A 21,414-nucleotide genomic window follows, 5' to 3' on the forward strand; every position below is an offset into this window, starting at 1 on the left:
AGTTTTTATTTTACAGGTAATTTTCTCTTTATTTTAACTACGTAGGTATTAAATAGTTAATAACTATTTAATAGCTATTGTACCTAGTTAAAATAAATTGAAAGTTGCCTGTAAAATAAAAATAAATCCTAAAATAGCTACAATATAATTATTATTTATATTGTAGCTATATTAGGGTTAATTTTAAAGGTAAGTATTTAGTTTTAAATAGGATTAATTTAGTTAATAAAAGTAATATTTATTTAGATTTATTTAATTAATATTTAAGTTAGGTGGGTGTTAGGGTTAGACTTAGGTTTAGGGGTTAATAATTTTATTATAGTGGCGGTGGTGTAGGGGGGGCAGGATAGGGGTTAATAAATGTATTATAGGTTGCGGCGGTGTAGGGGGGGCAGGATAGGGGTTAATAAATTTATTATAGGTGGCAACGGTGTAGGGAGGGCAGATTAGGGGTTAATAAGTTTAATATAGGTGACGGCTGGGTCCGGGAGCTGCGGTTTAGGGGTTAAACAATTTATTTAGTTGCGGCATGGTCCGGGATCATCAGGATAGGGGTTAATAAATTTATTATAGGTGGCGGCGGTATAGGGGGGGCAGGATAGGGGTTACTAGGTATAATGTAAGTGGCGGTGGGCTCCGGGAGCGGCGGTTTAGGGGTTAATACATTTATTATAGTTGCGGCGGTGTCCGGGAGCGGCGGTTTAGGGGTTACTAACTTTATTTAGTTGCGGGGGGCTCCGGGGGTGCCGGTATAGGGGGTAGAACAGTGTAGTTTAGTGTGGGTGCTTAGTGACAGGCTAGCAATAAAGCTGGGAAAAAGCCGAAGAGCAGCGAGATTGGTTGAGATTATTCAGGTCTGCGGCAGCGATGGTAGGCGAGCTTAGGCGGGCGTATTGGGGCCGGCGAAGGCAGGTAAGTAGACACGTTAATAACTAGAGGCCAATGTCTCTATTAAAAGCTGTAAAGTCCATAATGCTTGTGGGTTTTCTTTTTCCATTTTTCAAAACCGTAAGAACAATAAAAAGAAAACAAAATATAACAACATAACTTTGTTGTGATTCATATTTACATGTTGTATCAAAATTAACAATAGTTTCGGCCTGGGCTACTAATTAGCTGCTCGCTACAGTAAACTAGTACAGTGGGTATATCTCTAAAGGTCTTGAGGTCTAACTAAATATAGTGTGGGATGTATTTCGTGTCTGATGGGTAGCACTATTTGTGGTGAGAGTGTACGACTCCCAGAAAAGCATCATAGCGCAATAGAAGTCTAGTCTATTTGTTTTTTGATAATGATATTTCTCCAAAAACAAGAGAAAAGTGACGTTTTGTCTCCAGCCCTCTATTGTAGGAATTGATTGTTGTTTCCATAATCTTGGAATTAGTTGTTTTGCGCTACTGAGCATAATATACAGGAATGTTAGTTTGTACTTACACTTAATCTTGGGTGGATTATTAAACAGTAAAGTTAGAGATATGGGATATTGTGTGAGAGGACTATTTGTATTTCTATATGTACCTTTTGCCAAAAGGGTTGTAATATGGGGCAGTCCCACCAAATGTGATATAGCGTATCATTCTGTTTGCAAGCCCTCCAACACAATGGATTCTATTGTTTATAGATTTTTGCTAATCTGCTGGGGTGAAGATACCATCGCCCCAATATTTTCATGTTGGTCTCTGTTATACTCTTTGATGATGGTGATTTGCTCATCTGTTGAAAGATCCTATTCCAGGTCTCCTGTGCAACCTCGAAACCTAATTCTGATTCCCATACCTTGGTGTATGTGGGGAGTTCCCTAGAATGATTATCTATTAGAATTTTATATATTGCTGAAAGTGAGCCCTTCAAAGGTTGTGTAGACCAGCATAAAAGCTCAAACGGGTTTAGATTTCTAACTAAGTGTTGTTTATCTTTGTTCTGCATTAAAAAGTGAGACATTTGGAGGTAGTCGAACCATCTGTGGAAGTATGGAATATGTTTGTCCACTAATGATGCCCTCAACAGGAGTGCCCCTTGATCCATCACTGAATAACATGGCAAACCAGTAATGATACTATACTGGGTGCCATTCCAATTTTGTTGATGTGAAGGAAATTCCCCATTATGCAATAGGGGGGTGAGAGGGGATGGAATTGTGGAAATGCCATGTCGAGCCTTTATTAGAGAGTCCCATGTCGCTAAAGTGTTCTTGATTAGAGTAGAGTTATATGAATGAGTATCCCTGTATTGTGTACGTGTCCAGCACACAGCCCCCAAGCTTTTTGTATCAGCCAAATCATGTTCTAATTTAACCCACTCTTTGCTGTGTGCATTTTTACACCAATCCACAATTCTAATCAATTGTCCTGCCTGTTTGTAATAGTCAAGGTTTGGGACTCCAAGCCCTCCCCTATTTCGATTCCTATAAAGTGTGGTTTTAGCTATTCTGCTCCTTTTATGTGCCCAGATAAATGTATTTGCCATAGTTTGCGCTGTACAGATAAAGTGTGTAGGCATAGTGATGGGCACTGTCTGAAATAAGTAGAGGAAGCGCGGAAGTATACTCATTTTATAAGCTTGTATTTTCCACAACCAGGAACGATTTTTATTTTGCCAATTATCCATGTCTATTCGTATGGTGTTTAGGAGTTTTTGGTAATTCAGTGTAAAAAGTGAATCCGACGATTTTGCAATTTGTACCCCCAAATATTTTAACGAGCTGTGTTGGTGGATGAACTGATATAACTGGGTTATCTTATTGGTCATCTCAGTGTCAATTGCAATACTCAGGAATTCCGATTTAGATGTGTTTATTTTAAAATTTGACATGACCCTGTACGATTCAATTTCTGTCATTAATGTAGGGATGGTTATTTCTGGGAGGGTTATTGTAAAGAGGACATCGTCGGCATATAGTGATGTTTTGTATTGTGTGTCTCCTACTTGTATTCCATATATCTTTTCACTTGATCTAACTTTGGTAGCTAAGACTTCTATGGCCAATATGAACAATAGGGGGGAGAGGGGGCAGCCCTGTCTCGTTCCATTGAAAATGTGGAAAGGGTCCGAAAGGGAATCATTTAATTTGATGCAGGCTTTCTGATTATGATATAGGGCAAAGATTTTCTCTATAAGCTGGTCCCCTAAGCCAAATTGGGATAACGTAATTTTGAGAAATTGCCAGTCCAGCCTATCAAAGGCCTTCTCGGCGCTAATGGCTAGGAAAATCGAGGGGATATTATTAATTTGAGAATATTCTAACAAATTTAATACTTTAATGGTATTGTCACATGCCTCTCTGTGAGGTACAAATCCAACTTGGTATGGATGTATGAGTTGGGGTAGGTATTTATTGAGCCTGATAGCTATGATTTTAGCATATAGCTTGATGTCCACATTTAAGAATGATATAGGGCGAAAATTAGCAGGGGTATCTTGTTGTTTTCCGGGTATAGGGATGACTGAGATATGAGCTTCCAACATGGAAAAGGGGAAGGGATGCTGACAGTCAGTCCTGTTAAAGATTATACATAAGTGTGGAAGTAAGATGGGGGCAAATTGTTTAGAATATTGTACTGAGAATCCGTCAGGACCGGGGCTCTTGCCATTGGGTAATTGCTTAAGGGCCATAAGGATTTCTGTTGCAGTGATAGGGGCTTCTAATTCCTCTCTGCTCTGTAGTTAACCGTGGGAGAGAAGCTGATGACAGATAATCTTTAATGTCAGCATTTAAGTCTTTTGGGGTACTATCCTTCTTTAAATTATAGAGTTTAGAATAATACTGCACAAATTGGGAAAGGATCTCTGGGGTAGTATTTACTTTTTTGTTTGTGGGTGTCTTTAATTCATGTACAAAGGTTCTTAACTTTTTAAGTTTAAGGGTGTGTGCTAATAGTTTCCCTGCTCTATTATTTTCAAAATAGAATTTTTGTTTAGTTTTGAGGGCTAACGTATTTGCTTCTTTAAGTAACTGCTCTTGGACCATTTTTCTAGCTTTTTCTAGTTCGACGGAGGTTTGTGAGTCTAGTGGATTTTGCTTGTGTGCATACTCTAATTTGGCTAATAGATCTGGTGCCTGTTGATATAGTAAACGTGTTTTCTTTTTAACATACGCCTGTCTTTTAATAAATTCACCCCTAATGTAACACTTATGCGCTTCCCATACTACATAGGGGTCCGTGTCTGGAAGAGTGTTAAGTTGAAAATATTCTGGGAGAAGCTTTTCTAATTTAGTTTTAAATTCTGGGGCATTGAGTAAGCCATCCTCCAGTTTCCACTGGAAAACACCCTTGGGTGCTGATGGCCATTCAATTTGCGTAAGAACCACAGAGTGATCAGACCAAACTGTGTGTGACATCCTGGAAGACAATACATTAGAAAGACCCTTTTGGTTAGTGAATAGGTAGTCAATCCTGCTATAGGAAAGATGCGGAGACGAAAAAAAAGTATAGTCCCTTTGCCTAGGGTGCTTGAATCTCCATATGTCAAACAGAGTCTGATCTTGAAATATTTTCCACAGGTGTTTTGTTGTGCTTTTCGATATGGATGGGTTTGGGTTGAGTGCCATATAATAGGCCGAATACACATAGAAATCTACCTTCTGTATCTGTATATGTTTTAATATGAGTAAAAGGTGTGTGTCTACCTATGAGAATGCTGACTCCATTTCTTTTGTGATCAAAAGAGCTATGGAAGTGCTGTGTTTAGTGATTTCCCAGATATTTCGACTCTTTAGATTTTAAAATATGGGTCTCCTGTAAAAAAAGGATATCCCCCCCCCTTTCCTGTGTGTGAAGATCTCTGAGTGCCATAGATCGCTTCTGTGGTGAATTTAATCCCTTGGTGTTTTGACTTATCAATGTGATAGTTTTACTATTAGTTGCCATGTTTTAATTCGTGTTTTGCGTTTAGGCAGTGATCATAATAATGAGGCCAAACCAGGTCAGGCTGCATAGTTACCTGATTTGTATTGTAATATAAAATGTGTACCTCAAGACCAATATACCATGTATATAATGATGACCGAATAAACATTAAATAACAAACATATAACATTCACCCAAAGGAGCAGCCTAAAGGGTTGATTTTAAACATTCACTTTGAGTCAAGTTCAAATATTTTGGAGATGGTAACCAGCTCTATGTTTGAGCTTACATTGTTCACTATATTAAACCACTGTAACATATAACATATCCTATAATACCATAATTCAAATTTAGCATTAAAATATTGCATGTGCCACTGGGTGGGGAGGGGTGGGGGATTTGGGAAGTGACAGGGAAAGGCGAAAAACAAAGGAAAGTGAGAGAAGGACCAGTGTCTATAAAGTTTTTCGTGACCAGGTCACTAATATTATTATCTCACCACTCTTCTCGTCCTAATGATCCTAGAGACTTTCATTCTCTTGTCGAAGCTAATAACAGTGTATGAAAAAGTTGGTTATTAGCAGGATTTAAGACTATATTTGTTAAGGTAGAAACCTTCTCAAAAGTTCTTCAGGTTTTCTCAGGCGTTTGCTGCCGCTTATGTAATTCTGCTGCATTTATTGGCCTGTTCTTCTTTGGAGTGGACAAGCTTAGGTTACGGGATTTGGTTTTGTGGGAGGTGGACATGTGCTGCCATTCCTCTCTGTGTTGCTTTGCTCTTTTGTGGACCGGTTGTTCCGCTGCAAGCTCTCTGTCGCTGTGCTCTGGAGGATCTAGATCCAAGGCTCTGCAGAAATTCGGGATATCATCAATGGTTTTGCAGATTAATTTCCAATTCCTGTGCAGGACATATAGGTGGAAGGGGAATCCCCATCTGTAAAGTTTTCTTAGCAGAGTAGTTAGGGGATTTAATTCTCTCCTTCTCTGGAGCGTACGTGGTGAAAGGTCCGCATAAAACTGTAGGACCATACGCACTGGTTGATTTTTCCTGGAGGCATTTAAAAGTTCCTCTTTTTCCCTGAACTGCTTAAACTTGATGACTATGTCCCTAGGTGGAGCCGTATCTGGCGGTTTAGGCCGTAATGCTCAGTGGGCTCTATCCCACTGAATACTATCCGCTGTTTGAGACCCAGTTAGATGCTGAAATAAAGCTGGGAGGTAGGTCATTAAGACCTTAGGTAGAACAGACTCTGGTATCCCCCTAATTCTTAAATTTCTCCTCCGGCCCCGGTTCTCTAAATCCTCTATCTTATCGTGTAGTGTATCTAAGAGAGAGGATTGTTGTTCTGCTTGCTCTTGTAGAGATGTGATGGTTTCGTTGGTTTGACCTGAGGTGTCATCTAGTGCCTCAACTTGGAACCCCAAGGAGTGCATGTCTTGCTTAAGTTCCGCCATATCCTCTTTTATACAGGATCTGATGATTTCAGCTATGTCCTGCTTTGAAGCTAGAGAGGAAAGTATAGATGTTGGGACTTTTGTCATGGGGTCCTGAGCTGGTGAGATTGGGCTGGAATCATTAAGATCCCTATTGGGTGATGAAGGTACCTCAGGGTCAGATACTGCAGATAGTCTCAGGTTGCCAGTGAAAAAGTTTTTAGCTAGGTGCTCTTTTGCTGCTAGCGGTTTGGTGAGTTTGACAGGCTTTATTTGTTTCCTAGCCGCCATCTCTGCACTGATACTACACCTTGTGGCTATGCTTTTGTGTTGTAGGGAGCTGTTATCTGTCCTCAGATTACTTTTAGCTATTGTCCAGCTGTTTGGGCTCTATCCCCTTGTCTTTAACTCTGTGATATGTGTGTACTCAGAGGGGTCTTTATAAGTTAATCCAAACAGTCACAACAGAATTATTTGGGGCTCTGGTGAATGGACAGCTGCTATGTGAAGGGCCGTTTCTAAAGATGGCTATGTAACAATTGTAATGGTGTGACAGCACCTTTGTGTAAATTTGCAGGGAATGAACTAACTGTGCCATGTGGGAGCCGTTACAGTCTGATGAGTATCATCGTCTTTTAGCAAGGAGTTTTCAGTACCTGGTGTGGCTTGTTTGCCATTTTGATAGCTGCCTCCTCCTTCAACTGTCCGCCTTCCGATCAGAGCTTAAATATTTCAGGCTGCGCCTAAAAACCCTGTCTGCTGAAAGATATTACAGGGCAAGATGGCGGCTCCCGGTTTTTATGTGCTCCGAAAAACTCAAGTAAGAGGTGATAAGGTGATAGGTCCGGTATCTAATCTTTTAGTCCAGTGTTCCGGTAACTCTTATACACTGTTTATAGGAGTTGGGCTTTGGTGTATTATGCCATTAGTGTTGTTCTGTCGAGCTGGTATTTCGGAGCTCTGGGTTTATGCAGCCATTTCCACCGCGTCCGGCTCTGCCCCCTCTTAGGTTTTATTTTTATTTCACAGGCAAGTTTGTATTTATTTTAACTAGGTAGAATAGTTACTAAATAGTTATTAACTATTTACTTACTACCTAGCTGAAATAAATACAAATACCTGTAAAATAAAACCTTACACTAACACCTAACCTTACACTACAATTAAATAAATTACATAAATACAATTAACTAAATTACAAAAACCCCCACTAAATTACACAAAATAAAAAAAGAAATTATCAGATATTTAAACTAATTACACCTAATCTAATAGCCCTATCAAAATAAAAAAAGCCCCCCAAAATAAAAAAAACCCTAGCATAAACTAAACTACCAATAGCCCTTAAAAGGGCCTTTTGTGGGGCATTGCCCCAAAGAAATCAGCTCTTTTACCTGTAAAAAAAAATATACAAAAAAAACCCCAACAGTAAAACCCACCACCCACACAACCAAACCCCCCAAATAAAATCCGAACTAAAAAACCTAAGCTCCCCATTGCCCTGAAAAGGGCATTTGGATGGGCATTGCCTTTAAAATGGCATTTAGCTCTTTTTTATTGCCCAAAGTCCCTAATCTAAAAATAAAACCCACCCAATAAATCCTTAATAAAACCTAACACTAACCCCCGAAGATCCACTTACAGTTTTTGAAGACCGGACATCCATCCTCATCCAGCCAGGAGAAGTCTTCATCCAAGTGGGCAGAAGTCTTGATAATCAGCCAATATGATTGAGCTTGCATTCTATTGGCTATTCCAATCAGCCAATAGAATGCAAGCTCAATTCTATTGGCTGATTGGATCAGCCAATAGGATTTTTCCCCTTTAATTCCTATTGGCTGATAGAATCAAAATGTAAGGGACGCCATCTTGGATGACGTCACTTAGAGTGAACTTCAATTTCCAGCAACGATCGGATGTCTTGTAGATGGACTTACTCCACACCAGATGGATGAAGATAGAAGATGCCGTCTGGATGGAGACTTCTGCTGGGGGGGGGGGGTTGTAATTGTTATTGCCAGATAAAAAAGCTGTTATCTTTGGGGAAATGCCCCACAAAAGGCCCTTCAAAAGGACTTCTGCCCGCTTGGGGGAAGACTTCTGCCGGCTTCGATGAGGACTTCTGCCCGCTTGGATGAGGACTTCGCCGGCTGGATGAGGATGGATGTCCGGTCTTTGAAAACTGTAAGTGGATCATCGGGGGTTAGTGTTATTTTTTTTTAAGTGCTTATTGGGTGGGTTTTATTTTTAGATTAGGGTTTGGGCAACGTAAAAGAGCTAAATGCCCTTTTAAGGACAATGCCCATCCAAATGCCCTTTTCAGGGCAATGGTTAGCTTAGGTTTATTTAGATAGATTTTTTTTGGTGGGTTTGGTTGGGTGGGTGGGTAGTGGGTTTTACTGTTGGGGGGTGTTTGTAATTTTTATTGCCAAGTAAAAAAGCTGTTATTTTTGGGGCAATGCCCCACAAAAGGTTCTTTTAAGGGTTATTGGCAGTTTAGTGTAGGCTAGTGTGATATAACATTACATATAGTAAATGATAAACACTATGTTTTGACTGAGTGTTTGCTTCCAATACAACCTATTACTCAGGTCTTAGGGTAATAGGAACCAGAATGGAAGCATATTTATTCAGGTATTATGGATTGAAGATAAAATACACAAATTAACAGTTTGTTTTGAGATTAACTCTCAGGTTAAAATATTTTTAGAAATATGCAAAGATGAGAATATCTTATGAATGAGGATCAATTAGTAATACTATCTAGTTTGGTTTGGACCAGAGTTGAATATCGTAATAATACTGAGCTGGATTTTCTATTAGGATACACACTAGTTTAGCTGGATATGCTATTAGGAAACACACTTGTTTGGGGTAACAGATGGTAATGAGATAGTTAAAGTCTTATGCATTGCAAGGATTGACTGTGGAATTGGATCTTAACATGTCTTTTGATATATGAAATCCCAGCAGGTGAGTCCAATCATAGATCAGGAGAATAAACAACTGATAATGCAGATAAGTATGTGTTATTTTTGAATCACATTTGATTACATCTGTCACCTTCACAAAAGTCTGTTAGAGCGTCAAAGTCAATATTCAGTGTACACATACCTGTCCGAATACCGTAGGATAAATGTGTAAGTTCTTACTTCTGTGAGAATTGCAGCTAAGGCCTTAGCGTCCGTTCCGGTCTGGCGAGGTCCGAAGTCTGTCTTTGTCGGCTTTGAGTGACGTCACTAAGTTCAGCGTGTTCAGAGATTCAGTGGCAGCGGTACGCTGCAGACACTGACAGGAGGATAGCAGCTGAAGTCTGGATTGCTGCAGATAGTATAAGGTACCTGAAGACTTAAATCTAGAACTTGACTTCTGGAAACAACGTGCAACAGGAAAAGTTATTAATAAAATAAGTATCACTATTGGGGGAATACTAAGTTGAGAGACTTGGCTAACTAATGAATGTAAGAGAGGGAGAGAGTTGGGAACAACTTCCTCAGTACAACATCTATAATCAAGCAATGAATTGTGGGATTGATGATCCTTATATTGAGAATTCAAAAGAGGTTGAGATCTACTCTTAAAGTGGTAGCATATCATGTTATGACATGACAGCTAGGGGTTTTATTATTTGGGGGGGGCTTTTTTATTTTGATAGGGCTATTAGATTAGGAGTAATTCGTTTTTTTTATTTGATAATTTTGTTTTTTATTTTGTGTAATTTAGTGTTTTTTTTGAAATTTAGATAATTGTATTTGATTAATTTAATTTATATGATTTGATTGTAATGTTAGGTTTTATTGTAAGGCAGGTTAGGTTTTATTTTACAGGTACATTTGTATTTATTTTAACTAGGTAGTTAGTAAATAGTTAATAACTAGTCTACCTAGTTAAAATAAATACAAACTTACCTGTGAAATAAAAATAAAACTTAAGATAGCTACAATATAACTATTAGCTATATTGTAGCTCGCTTAGGGTTTTTTTTACAGGTAAGTATGTATTTAGTTTTAAATAGGAATTATTTAGGTAATAATTGTAAGTTTTATTTTAGATTTTAATTATATTTAAGTTAGGGGGTGTTAGGGTTAGACTTATGCTTAGGGTTACGTTAGGGTTAGGTTTAGGGGTTAATGTATTTATGTAGTGTTAGTGATGTGGGAGGCCAGAGGTTTATGGGTTAATAACTTTAGTATAGTGGCGGCGACATTAGGGGCAGCAGAATAGGGGTTAATAAGTGTAGGTAGGTGGCGACAATGTTAGGGGCGGCAGATTAGGGGTTAATAACTGTACTATAGGTGGCGGCGATGTTAGGGGCAGCAGATTAGGGGTTAATAACTGTAATATAGGTGGCGGCAATGATAGGGGTGGCAGGTTAGGGGTTAATAACTGTAATGTAGGTGGCAGCGATGTTAGGGGCAGCAGATTAGGGGTTAATAACTGTAATGTAGGTAGCAGCGATGTTAGGGGCAGCAGATTAAGGGTTAATAACTGTAATGTAGGTGGTGGCGATGTTTAGGGCATCAGATTAGGGGTGTTTTGACGTGGTTTTTATGTTAGGGTGTTAGGTTTAAACATAACTTTTTCTTTCCCCATAGACATCAATGGGGCTGCGTTACGGAGCTTTTGTGTCCGCGATCGCAGGTGTTAGGCTTCTTTTTTGCTGGCTCTCCCCATTGATGTCTATGGGGAAATCGTACACTAACATGTCAAAGCAGCGCTTGTATTTTGGTGCGGTATGGAGCTCAACGCCACCATATCGCCCACACAAGCCTGCTTTTTACAAACTTGTAATAGCAGCGCTATAGGGAGGTGAATTAACGCCGCTTTTGTGGCGGTCGTTAATTTCCCTATAGCGCTGAAAACTCGTAATCTAGCTGTAAAATAACTGATATGGGATAATTATACATTTATTTGACAAAAGATATAAAATGCCCAGAAAAGCCAAAATTGACCAGAGAAGAATATAGATGGCCTCAAACTACCGAGTCAAAGACTTTCTCAGTGTCAACTGTTAATAAGGCAAAGTCTTGTTTTATATAAGATTTGTTTTTGTGTAAATTATTCCAAAAATATTCTAAGAGTATGGACACTCGCCGGTCTGATCCTCATGAATAATCTGATTTAAACAAATTTTAAATCTGTTTGCAATAATAGATGTAAGTAGTTTGTAATCTAGGTTTAGTAGTGAAATAGGCATGTAAAACCCAGGATCTAAAGGACTCTTATCTTTTTTCAATACTAAGGTGATAACTGATGCTGAAAAATATTTGGACATAGCTTGTTTTTTAATGAAATAGTCGTTAAAGAATCTAGTTAATGTGTTAGTAATTATTTTTATTATCTAGATTTATTTCTTTGGGTGCATAAATATTTTGGAAATAATTTAAAAATACACTTTTTATATTTGTGAGATCTGTGAATCTTTTATGACCATATATAATAGCTTCAATTGTATTATTCTTCTTTCTGGCTATGTCAAGCCTAGCCATAAATTTAGCTGATTTGCCAAACTGACCTTTATATATAACACTTATTTTTATTTATTCCCATTAAGTTTTTAGTTTTAGAAAAAGATCTCTCTCTTGTCTATGTAATGCTTGTGCGATATTCCTCTATCAGAACAAACAAGTAGTCTTCTTATCCCGGCATCAAGATGAAATGATAGGGAATAACCCAGAGCAGAGAAAATTTGCAAAATGAGGTAAGCGGTACTTACAGTAAGCAGGGTAGTGTTTGGCGGCAACAGGAGTGAAATCTAGCGGTATGGCAGTTCAATGATAAACCAATAGAAGGACCAGAAACAGGCAGGAATCAGTAACAAAGGAATCCAGTGATATAACAGTTCAGGGATAAACCAAAAGAATGGTCAGGCAGGCAGAGTTCGGTAACAATATAGCAATCCAATAGTTTAAGGGTTAAGCAGGCAGAGTGGTCAGACAGGCAGAATTCAGCAACAGTATGGCAATCCAGAACTTTAGGGGTTAAGCAATCAGAGTAGTCAGACAGGTAGAGTTCAGTAACATTATGGCAATCCAGTACTTTAGGGGTTAAGCAAGCAGAGTAGTCAGACAGGCAGAGTTCAGTAACGTTATGGCAATCCAGTACATTAGGGGTTAAGCAAGCAGAGTAGTCAGTTAGGCAGAGTTTAGTAACGTTATTGCAATCCAGTACTTTAGAGGTTAAGCAAGCAGAGTAGTCAGACAGGCAGAGATCAGTAACCTCAGCACATACAGATAATAACATCCAGGAGCACACACAGTAACACCTATACTTGGGCAGTGATAGGTAGAAAGTGAGCAACTTACATAGGCGCAGGATTTGCGCATCAGGAGATACTGAATGGCTTCAGAGGAGAAGAGACGTGTGGTGATGACGTCACTGCCACACGCACACAGGAGCCGACTCTTCCCCTGGCAATGGCCAGAGCAGCAAGCGCCGCGTCCCTGGCAACAGCGTGACATAGCCCCCCTCTCAAGGGTTCCCTCCGGGAACAAGAGTTAACTTCAAAGGATGAGAGCATGGAATCTGGAGACCAAAGATGGAGCATGCACATCATGGGCAGGAATCCAGGAACGATCTGCCACAGAGTAACCCTTCAAATGTACAAGATACTGTAGTTATCTGCATCTGCATCTGAAGTCCAGGATTTTAGCAACCTCATATTCAGGGTCACCATGGACCAGGAGCGGATGAGGACAAGCTTGGAGCCGAATATATTTCTATTCTTGATGTAGGGCTTGACCAATAAACCTAGGCCCTAATTTGTGACTGGGTTGACGTAGACGAATATGTCGAGTAGAAACCCAAACACGTTTACCTACCGAGATGGCACGTACAGAATCTCTATAATGATCAGCAAACCTCTGGTATCTGGAGACAGCTGAACATAACTGAGAGCGAATACGTTGCCAATGAGCGAGATTGAGTGAGATTAGTAACGTGTTGGTCTGCAGCAGGAACCCCTGTGGACTGAGCAGAAAGAGGAAAGACACAAGGTTGGTAACCTGCTGTGGCTTGAAATGGAGAACATTATAGTGAGTGCTAATGAGTGTTCCTTGCCAGCTCAGCTAGGGGTAACAACTCAAACCAGTTAGAATGGAGAGAATTAACAAAGGTTCTGAGATAGGCTTCAAGATCTTGATTCACTCTCTCATGGCTAGATTACGAGTTTTGCGTTATGAGTGAAAAAGCAGCGTTATGGCTCTTTTTCACTACCGCTGGTATTACAGGTGTTGTAGGTTTAGCTGTACCGCACACCTTTTTGGCCGTAGTGAAACGTAACTACCGCATCTTTCAAAAAGTCATTTTTTTCAATGGGACTTTCATAGCGCCGATATTATGAGTTTCCCTGTCCGGCCAAAAATTGAGCAGTACAGCCTATAACTACAAGATCTGTACCGCCACCTGAAAGTCAGTAGTTATGGGTTTTACGCTACAAAGCTGTACCATAAAACTCATAACTAAAGTGTTACAAAGTACACTAACACCAATAAACTACCTATTAACCCCTAAACCGAGGCCCTTGTGCATCAAAAACACTAAAATAAAATTATTAACCCCTAATCTGCCGCTCCGGACATCGCCGCCACTATAATAAACATATTAACCCCTAAACTGCCGCACTCCCGCATTGCAAACACTAGTTTAAAAATTATTAACCCCTACTCTGCTGACCCAATGTCGTCTCGACCTACATACACTTATTAACCCCCATTCTGCTGTCCCTAACATCGCTGCAACCTACATGACTGTTATTAACCCCTAATCTTTTGCTCCTAAAATCGCCGCCAGCTAACTACACTTATTAACCCCTAAACTGCTGCCCCCAATGTCGCCGCCACTATACTAAACTTATTAACCCCTAAACCTAACCCTAAGTCTAACCCTAACGTAACCCTAACCCTAACACCAACTAACTTTAACATAATTAAAATAATTCCAAATAAAAATTACAATTAATACATAAATTATTCATATTTAAAACTAAATAAATACTTACCTGTAAAAAAAAATCTAAGCTAGCTACATTATAACTAATAGTTACAATGTAGCTATCTTAGATTTTATTTTTATTTCACAGGTAAGTTTGCATTTATTTTAACTAGGTTGATTAGTTAGTAAATAGTTATTAACTATTTACTAACTACCTAGTAAAAATAAATACAAATTTACCTGTAAAATAAAACCTAACCTGTCTTAGAGTTAAAGCTAACATTACACTAAAATTAAATAAATTAAATAAAAAAATTTTTTTTTATCTAAATTACAAAAAATAATAAACACTAAATTACACAAAATAAAAAAGAAAATTTCAAATATTTAAACTAATTACACCTAATCTAATAGCCCTATCAAAATAAAAAAGGCCCCGCCCAAAAAAAAAAAAAAAAACCTAGCCTAAACTAAACTGCCAATAGCCCTTAAAAGGGTCTTTTGCGGGGCATTGCCCCAAAGAAATCAGCTCTTTTACCTGTAAAAAATAATACAAACAACCCCCCAACAGTAAAACCCACCACCCACACAACCAAACCCCCCAAATAAAATCATATCTAAATAAACCTAAGCTCCCCATTGCCCTTGAAAGGGCATTTACCTCTTTTACGATGCCCAAAGTCCCTAATCTAAAAATAAAACCCACCCAATAAACCTTTAAAAAAAAACTAACACTAACCCCAGAAGATCCACTTACAGTTTTTGAAGACCGGACATCCATCCTCATCCAGCCGTGAGAAGTCTTCATCCAAGCGGCAAGAAGTCCTCAACGAATCTGGGAGAAGTCTACATCTAAGCGGCAAGAAGTCGTCCTCCAGGCGGGCAGAAGTCTTCTTTGAGATGGCATTTTCTATCTTCATCCCTCTGACGCGGAGCGGCTCCATCTTCAAGACATATGGCACGGAGCATCCTCTTCATATGGTCCCAGCCGTACACTGAAGGTTCCCTTTAAGGGACATCATCCAAGATGGCATCCCTTGAATTCCGATTGGCTGATAGAATTCCATCAGCCAATCGGAATTAAAGGGTAAAAAATCCTATTGGCTGATGCAATCAGCCAATAGGATTGAGCTTTAATCCTATTGGCTGATCAAATTAGCCAATAGGATTGAGCTTGCATTCTATTGACTGTTCCAATCAGCCAATAGAATGCAAGCTCAATCCTATTGGCTGATTGTATCAGCCAATAGGTTTTTTTTACCCTAGAATTCTATCAGCCAATTGGAATTCAATGGATGCCATCTTGGATGACATCCATTAAAGAAAACCTTCAGTATATGGCTGGGACCGTATGAAGAGGATACTCCGTGCTGTATGTCTTGAAGATGGAGCCGCTCCATGTCGGAAGGATGAAGATAGAAGATGCCGTCTCGAAGAAGACTTCTACGCACCTGGAGGATGACTTCTTGTCGCTTGGATGAAGACTTCTCCCGGCTGGATGAGGATGGATGTCCGGTCTTCAAAAATTGTAAGTGGATCTTCGGGGGTTAGTGTTAGATTTCTTTAAGGGTATATTGGGTGGGTTTTATTTATTTTTTTGTTGGCGATGTCGGGGGCAGCAGATTAGGGGTGTTTAGACTTGGGGTTTATGTTAGGGTGTTAGGTGTAAACATACATTTTCTTTTCGCATTGATGTCTATGGGGAAATCATGCACGACCACGTAACAGCAGCTCAAAGCAGCGCAGGTATTTGTGTGTGGTATGGAGCTCAACGCAACCATATTGCCGGGTTTTTGCAAACCTGTAATAGCAGCGCTATTAAAGGTGAGCAGTGGAAATAACTTGCAAGTTATTTCCGAGCCAATCATAATGCAAAACTCGTAATCTGTCAGTTAGCCCATTAGTCTGAGGATGGTAGCCAGAAGACAAGGAAAAAGTGGTTCCAATCAACTTGCAAAAGGCTTTCCAAAAATAGAGATGAATTGTGGACCTCTGAAGGAAACAATATTCACAGGAATGCCATGAAGGCATACCACATGCAACAGAAGAAGAGACGATAATTCTTGGGCAGATTGCAATTTCTTTAGGGGTACAAAATTAGTCAGTCTGGAAAATCGATCCACCACAACCCAGATAACCTTATGAGGTTTAGAAGGAGGGAGGTTCACAATGAAGTCCATTGTTATGTGTGTCCACGGTTGTTTGATGATGGACAACGGTTGGAGCAAGCCAGGAGGCAAGGATTGGGGCGTTTTGTTGGCAGCACAAGTCATGCAGGCTTTTACATAATTCTGAGTGTCAGACTTCAAAATAGGCCACCATACATGTGAGTGAAGAAGCTTAAAAGTCTTTGTCAAACCTGGATGTCCTGAAAGTTTTCTATCATAAGCCTAGGATAGCACAGGAGTGCTTAGGTTCAGAGGTACAAAGACGATATTGGGAGCCACGGGGCTTCAGGAGGCTTTCTAGACTGGGCACATTGCAGTCTTTGAAGAAGAGTGGTATTCAGTTGAGCAACCACACAGGAGGGGGGTATGATGTGTTCAATAGGAGCTTCAGAGGAATCACTAGACCGAGGAAACTGACGGGAAAGGGTGTCAGACTTTTTGTTTTTGGTCCCAGGAAGATAAGAGACCACAAAGTTAAAACGGGAAAAGAACAAGGCCCACCTGGCCTATCGAGGATTGAGTCGATGTGCAGTCTCTGGGTACATCAAATTCTTGTGGTCAGTGAAAATCTGAATGGGATTGGTGGTACCCTCTAGCCAATGATGTCTTTCAGTCAGGCCCATCTTAATGGCTAAGAGTTCACGATTACCCACGTCGTAATTCCTCTCTGCAGGAGTAAAGTGTTTAGAGAAAAAGTCTACAGAGTGCAACTTGGAGGTCGAAGGATCCCTTTTGGTTAGAACTGCTCATGCTCCTATCTCAGAGGCATCAACCTCTAAAGTGAACTGCAGGTCGGGATCAGGATGGCTGAGCACAGAAGCAGAACAAAAGGCTTTTTTCAAATGAGTGAAGGCATCTATGGCTTCAGGAGGCCAATGTTTACAGTCTTTATTCCGTTTTGTCAACTCAGTGAGTGGAGCGACTATTTGGGAAAAGTTCTTTATAAACTTGCGGTAATAATTGGAGAACCCCAAAAATCTCTGTAGTTTCTTTAATGAAGTGGGTTGAGCGGTGAGCTTAGAAGGATCCAGATGACATAGCCAAGGAACTGGATCTGAAATTGATTGAACTTACATTTTTCCAGTTTAGCTACCAGAGAATTGTCTCTAAGACGTAGAAGTACCTGTCTCACGTGTTCATGATGTTCCTTCAGGGTGGAGGAGAAAATAAGGATATCATCCAGGTAGACGATGACAGTGCGATTGAGTAGGTCACGGAAGACATCGTTGACAAATGCCTGGAAGACTGCAGGGTCATTACACAGCCCAAAGGGCATTACAAAGCATTTGTAATGCCCTGATCTTGTGTTGAAAGGCAGTCTTCCATTCATGCCTTGGGAAGATATGGATCAGATTGTACGCCCCACGTAGGTCCAGCTTGGTGAAGTAGAGAGCATTCTGAAGTGAATCATATAGTTCAGTGATCAAAGGAATGGGATAGCGATTCTTGATAGTGATGTTGTTTAAGGCCCTATAGTCAATACAGGGTCTGAGCCCACCATCCTTCTTACTGACAAAAAAGAAGCCAGCCCCTGCAGGAGAGGAGGAATGGTGAATGAAACCTTTAGCTAGGTTCTCTTGAATATACTCCTCCATCTAATTGGTTTGAGCTTTAGAGAGTGGATAAGTTCTCCCTTTAGGAAATGGGGCTCCGGGAAAGAGGTCAATTTTGCAGTCATAAGGATGGTGGGGTGGCAGCACGTCCGCTGCTTTCTTTTCAAACACATCTGTGAAATCCGCATATACTGAGTGAAGGCTTGATGGGGCCTGTAGACTGGCTATGGGGATGCAGAGCAGAAGAGTAACTTTATCAAGGCAGGAGTGGAAACAGGAGATACCCCCGGAGGCAAACTGTCCCTCAGCCAAGTCAAACTGTGGATTGTGTATATGAAGCCAAGGAAGACCAAGGATGACAGGCTGTGCTGGGGAATGAATGACATCAAACTGCAACTGTTCAGTATGAAGCACTCCCACAGTCAGGGTTAGGGGTGCTGATTCGAAATGTATTAACCCTGATCCAAGGGGATTCCCATCTAGAGTAGTTATTTTGAGACAATGTCTTTTATGCAGAAGAGGCAACTGTGCATGAATCATAAAATGATAATCAAAACAATTTCCAGCTGCCCCTGAATCAATAAAGGCTTGAGCGTGGACAGAATTCTGAAGGAAGGTATGGGTAACAGGTACCAGAATCCGAGAGGAGTGAGGGGATTTTGTAGTGATCATGCTTAGAGGTACCCCATTATTACCCTCTAAGCATTGGCTTTTCCCGGCTGAATATCACAATGCTTTAGTTGGTGGGAGTTAGAACCACAATAAAAGCATAGTCTCAATCTCCTTCTTCTCTGTCTTTCAGACTCTGTGGGTTTGAAGGAGGAGAGATCCATAGGTTCCTCTACTGAGGTAACTGGAGGTGCTGAAGGGGTAGAGAATAGTGTAGAGACCGGACAAGTAGGTGGACGAGAGGGAAGGATTCTACGAGTTTTGTCTCTCTCAGCTTGTCTTTCCTGGAAGCAAAAATCTAGACTGATACAAAGTGTTATAAATCTCAAAACAATGATAGTGATCACAGCGCCAACCGGCCTAAGGATAATTGCACACTCACAACAGGGAGGGTTAAATAGATTTATTATATACAAATTGGTACTAGTAAAATCAATATTATTATAGACAAGGGTAAAATAGCATAGAATTTTAAAATTACATTTAAACACAAGACATAAATATAAAAATCTTATTATTTAAAATAAACACAAGGTAGGTAATCACAAGATAAATAATCCCAAGGTGGGGACAAAATAAGTCAATAGGTTTTTTTTACCCTAGAATTCTATCAGCCAATTGGAATTCAATGGATGCCATCTTGGATGACATCCATTAAAGAAAACCTTCAGTATATGGCTGGGACCGTATGAAGAGGATGCTCCATGCTGTATGTCTTGAAGATGGAGCCGCTCCATGTCGGAAGGATGAAGATAGAAGATGCCGTCTCGAAGAAGACTTCTACGCACCTGGAGGATGACTTCTTGTCGCTTGGATGAAGACTTCTCCCGGCTGGATGAGGATGGATGTCCGGTCTTCAAAAATTGTAAGTGGATCTTCGGGGGTTAGTGTTAGATTTCTTTAAGGGTATATTGGGTGGGTTTTATTTATTTTTTTGTTGGCGATGTCGGGGGCAGCAGATTAGGGGTGTTTAGACTTGGGGTTTATGTTAGGGTGTTAGGTGTAAACATACATTTTCTTTTCGCATTGATGTCTATGGGGAAATCATGCACGACCACGTAACAGCAGCTCAAAGCAGCGCAGGTATTTGTGTGTGGTATGGAGCTCAACGCAACCATATTGCCGGGTTTTTGCAAACCTGTAATAGCAGCGCTATTAAAGGTGAGCAGTGGAAATAACTTGCAAGTTATTTCCGAGCCACTCATAATGCAAAACTCGTAATCTGTCAGTTAGCCCATTAGTCTGAGGATGGTAGCCAGAAGACAAGGAAACAGTGGTTCCAATCAACTTGCAAAAGGCTTTCCAAAAATAGAGATGAATTGTGGACCTCTGAAGGAAACAATATTCACAGGAATGCCATGAAGGCATACCACATGCAACAGAAGAAGAGACGATAATTCTTGGGCAGATTGCAATTTCTTTAGGGGTACAAAATGAGTCAGTCTGGAAAATCGATCCACCACAACCCAGATAACCTTATGAGGTTTAGAAGGAGGGAGGTTCACAATGAAGTCCATTGTTATGTGTGTCCACGGTTGTTTGATGATGGACAACGGTTGGAGCAAGCCAGGAGGCAAGGATTGGGGCGTTTTGTTGGCAGCACAAGTCATGCAGGCTTTTACATAATTCTGAGTGTCAGACTTCAAAATAGGCCACCATACATGTGAGTGAAGAAGCTTAAAAGTCTTTGTCAAACCTGGATGTCCTGAAAGTTTTCTATCATAAGCCTAGGATAGCACAGGAGTGCTTAGGTTCAGAGGTACAAAGACGATATTGGGAGCCACGGGGGCTTCAGGAGGCTTTCTAGACTGGGCACATTGCAGTCTTTGAAGAAGAGTGGTATTCAGTTGAGCAACCACACAGGAGGGGGATATGATGTGTTCAATAGGAGCTTCAGAGGAATCACTAGACCGAGGAAACTGACGGGAAAGGGTGTCAGACTTTTTGTTTTTGGTCCCAGGAAGATAAGAGACCACAAAGTTAAAACGGGAAAAGAACAAGGCCCACCTGGCCTGTCGAGGATTGAGTCGATGTGCAGTCTCTGGGTACATCAAATTCTTGTGGTCAGTGAAAATCTGAATGGGATTGCTGGTACCCTCTAGCCAATGATGTCTTTCAGTCAGGCCCATCTTAATGGCTAAGAGTTCACGATTACCCACGTCATAATTCCTCTCTGCAGGAGTAAAGTGTTTAGAGAAAAAGTCTACAGAGTGCAACTTGGAGGTCGAAGGATCCCTTTTGGTTAGAACTGCTCATGCTCCTATCTCAGAGGCATCAACCTCTAAAGTGAACTGCAGGTCGGGATCAGGATGGCTGAGCACAGAAGCAGAACAAAAGGCTTTTTTCAAATGAGTGAAGGCATCTATGGCTTCAGGAGGCCAATGTTTACAGTCTTTATTCCGTTTTGTCAACTCAGTGAGTGGAGCGACTATTTGGGAAAAGTTCTTTATAAACTTGTGGTAATAATTGGAGAACCCCAAAAATCTCTGTAGTTTCTTTAATGAAGTGGGTTGAGCGGTGAGCTTAGAAGGATCCAGATGACATAGCCAAGGAACTGGATCTGAAATTGATTGAACTTACATTTTTCCAGTTTAGCTACCAGAGAATTGTCTCTAAGACGTAGAAGTACCTGTCTCACGTGTTCATGATGTTCCTTCAGGGTGGAGGAGAAAATAAGGATATCATCCAGGTAGACGATGACAGTGCGATTGAGTAGGTCACGGAAGACATCGTTGACAAATGCCTGGAAGACTGCAGGGTCATTACACAGCCCAAAGGGCATTACAAAGCATTTGTAATGCCCTGATCTT

Source organism: Bombina bombina, chromosome 4 (genome assembly GCF_027579735.1).
Source record: "Bombina bombina isolate aBomBom1 chromosome 4, aBomBom1.pri, whole genome shotgun sequence".
In the NCBI taxonomy this organism is placed as follows: domain Eukaryota; kingdom Metazoa; phylum Chordata; class Amphibia; order Anura; family Bombinatoridae; genus Bombina; species Bombina bombina.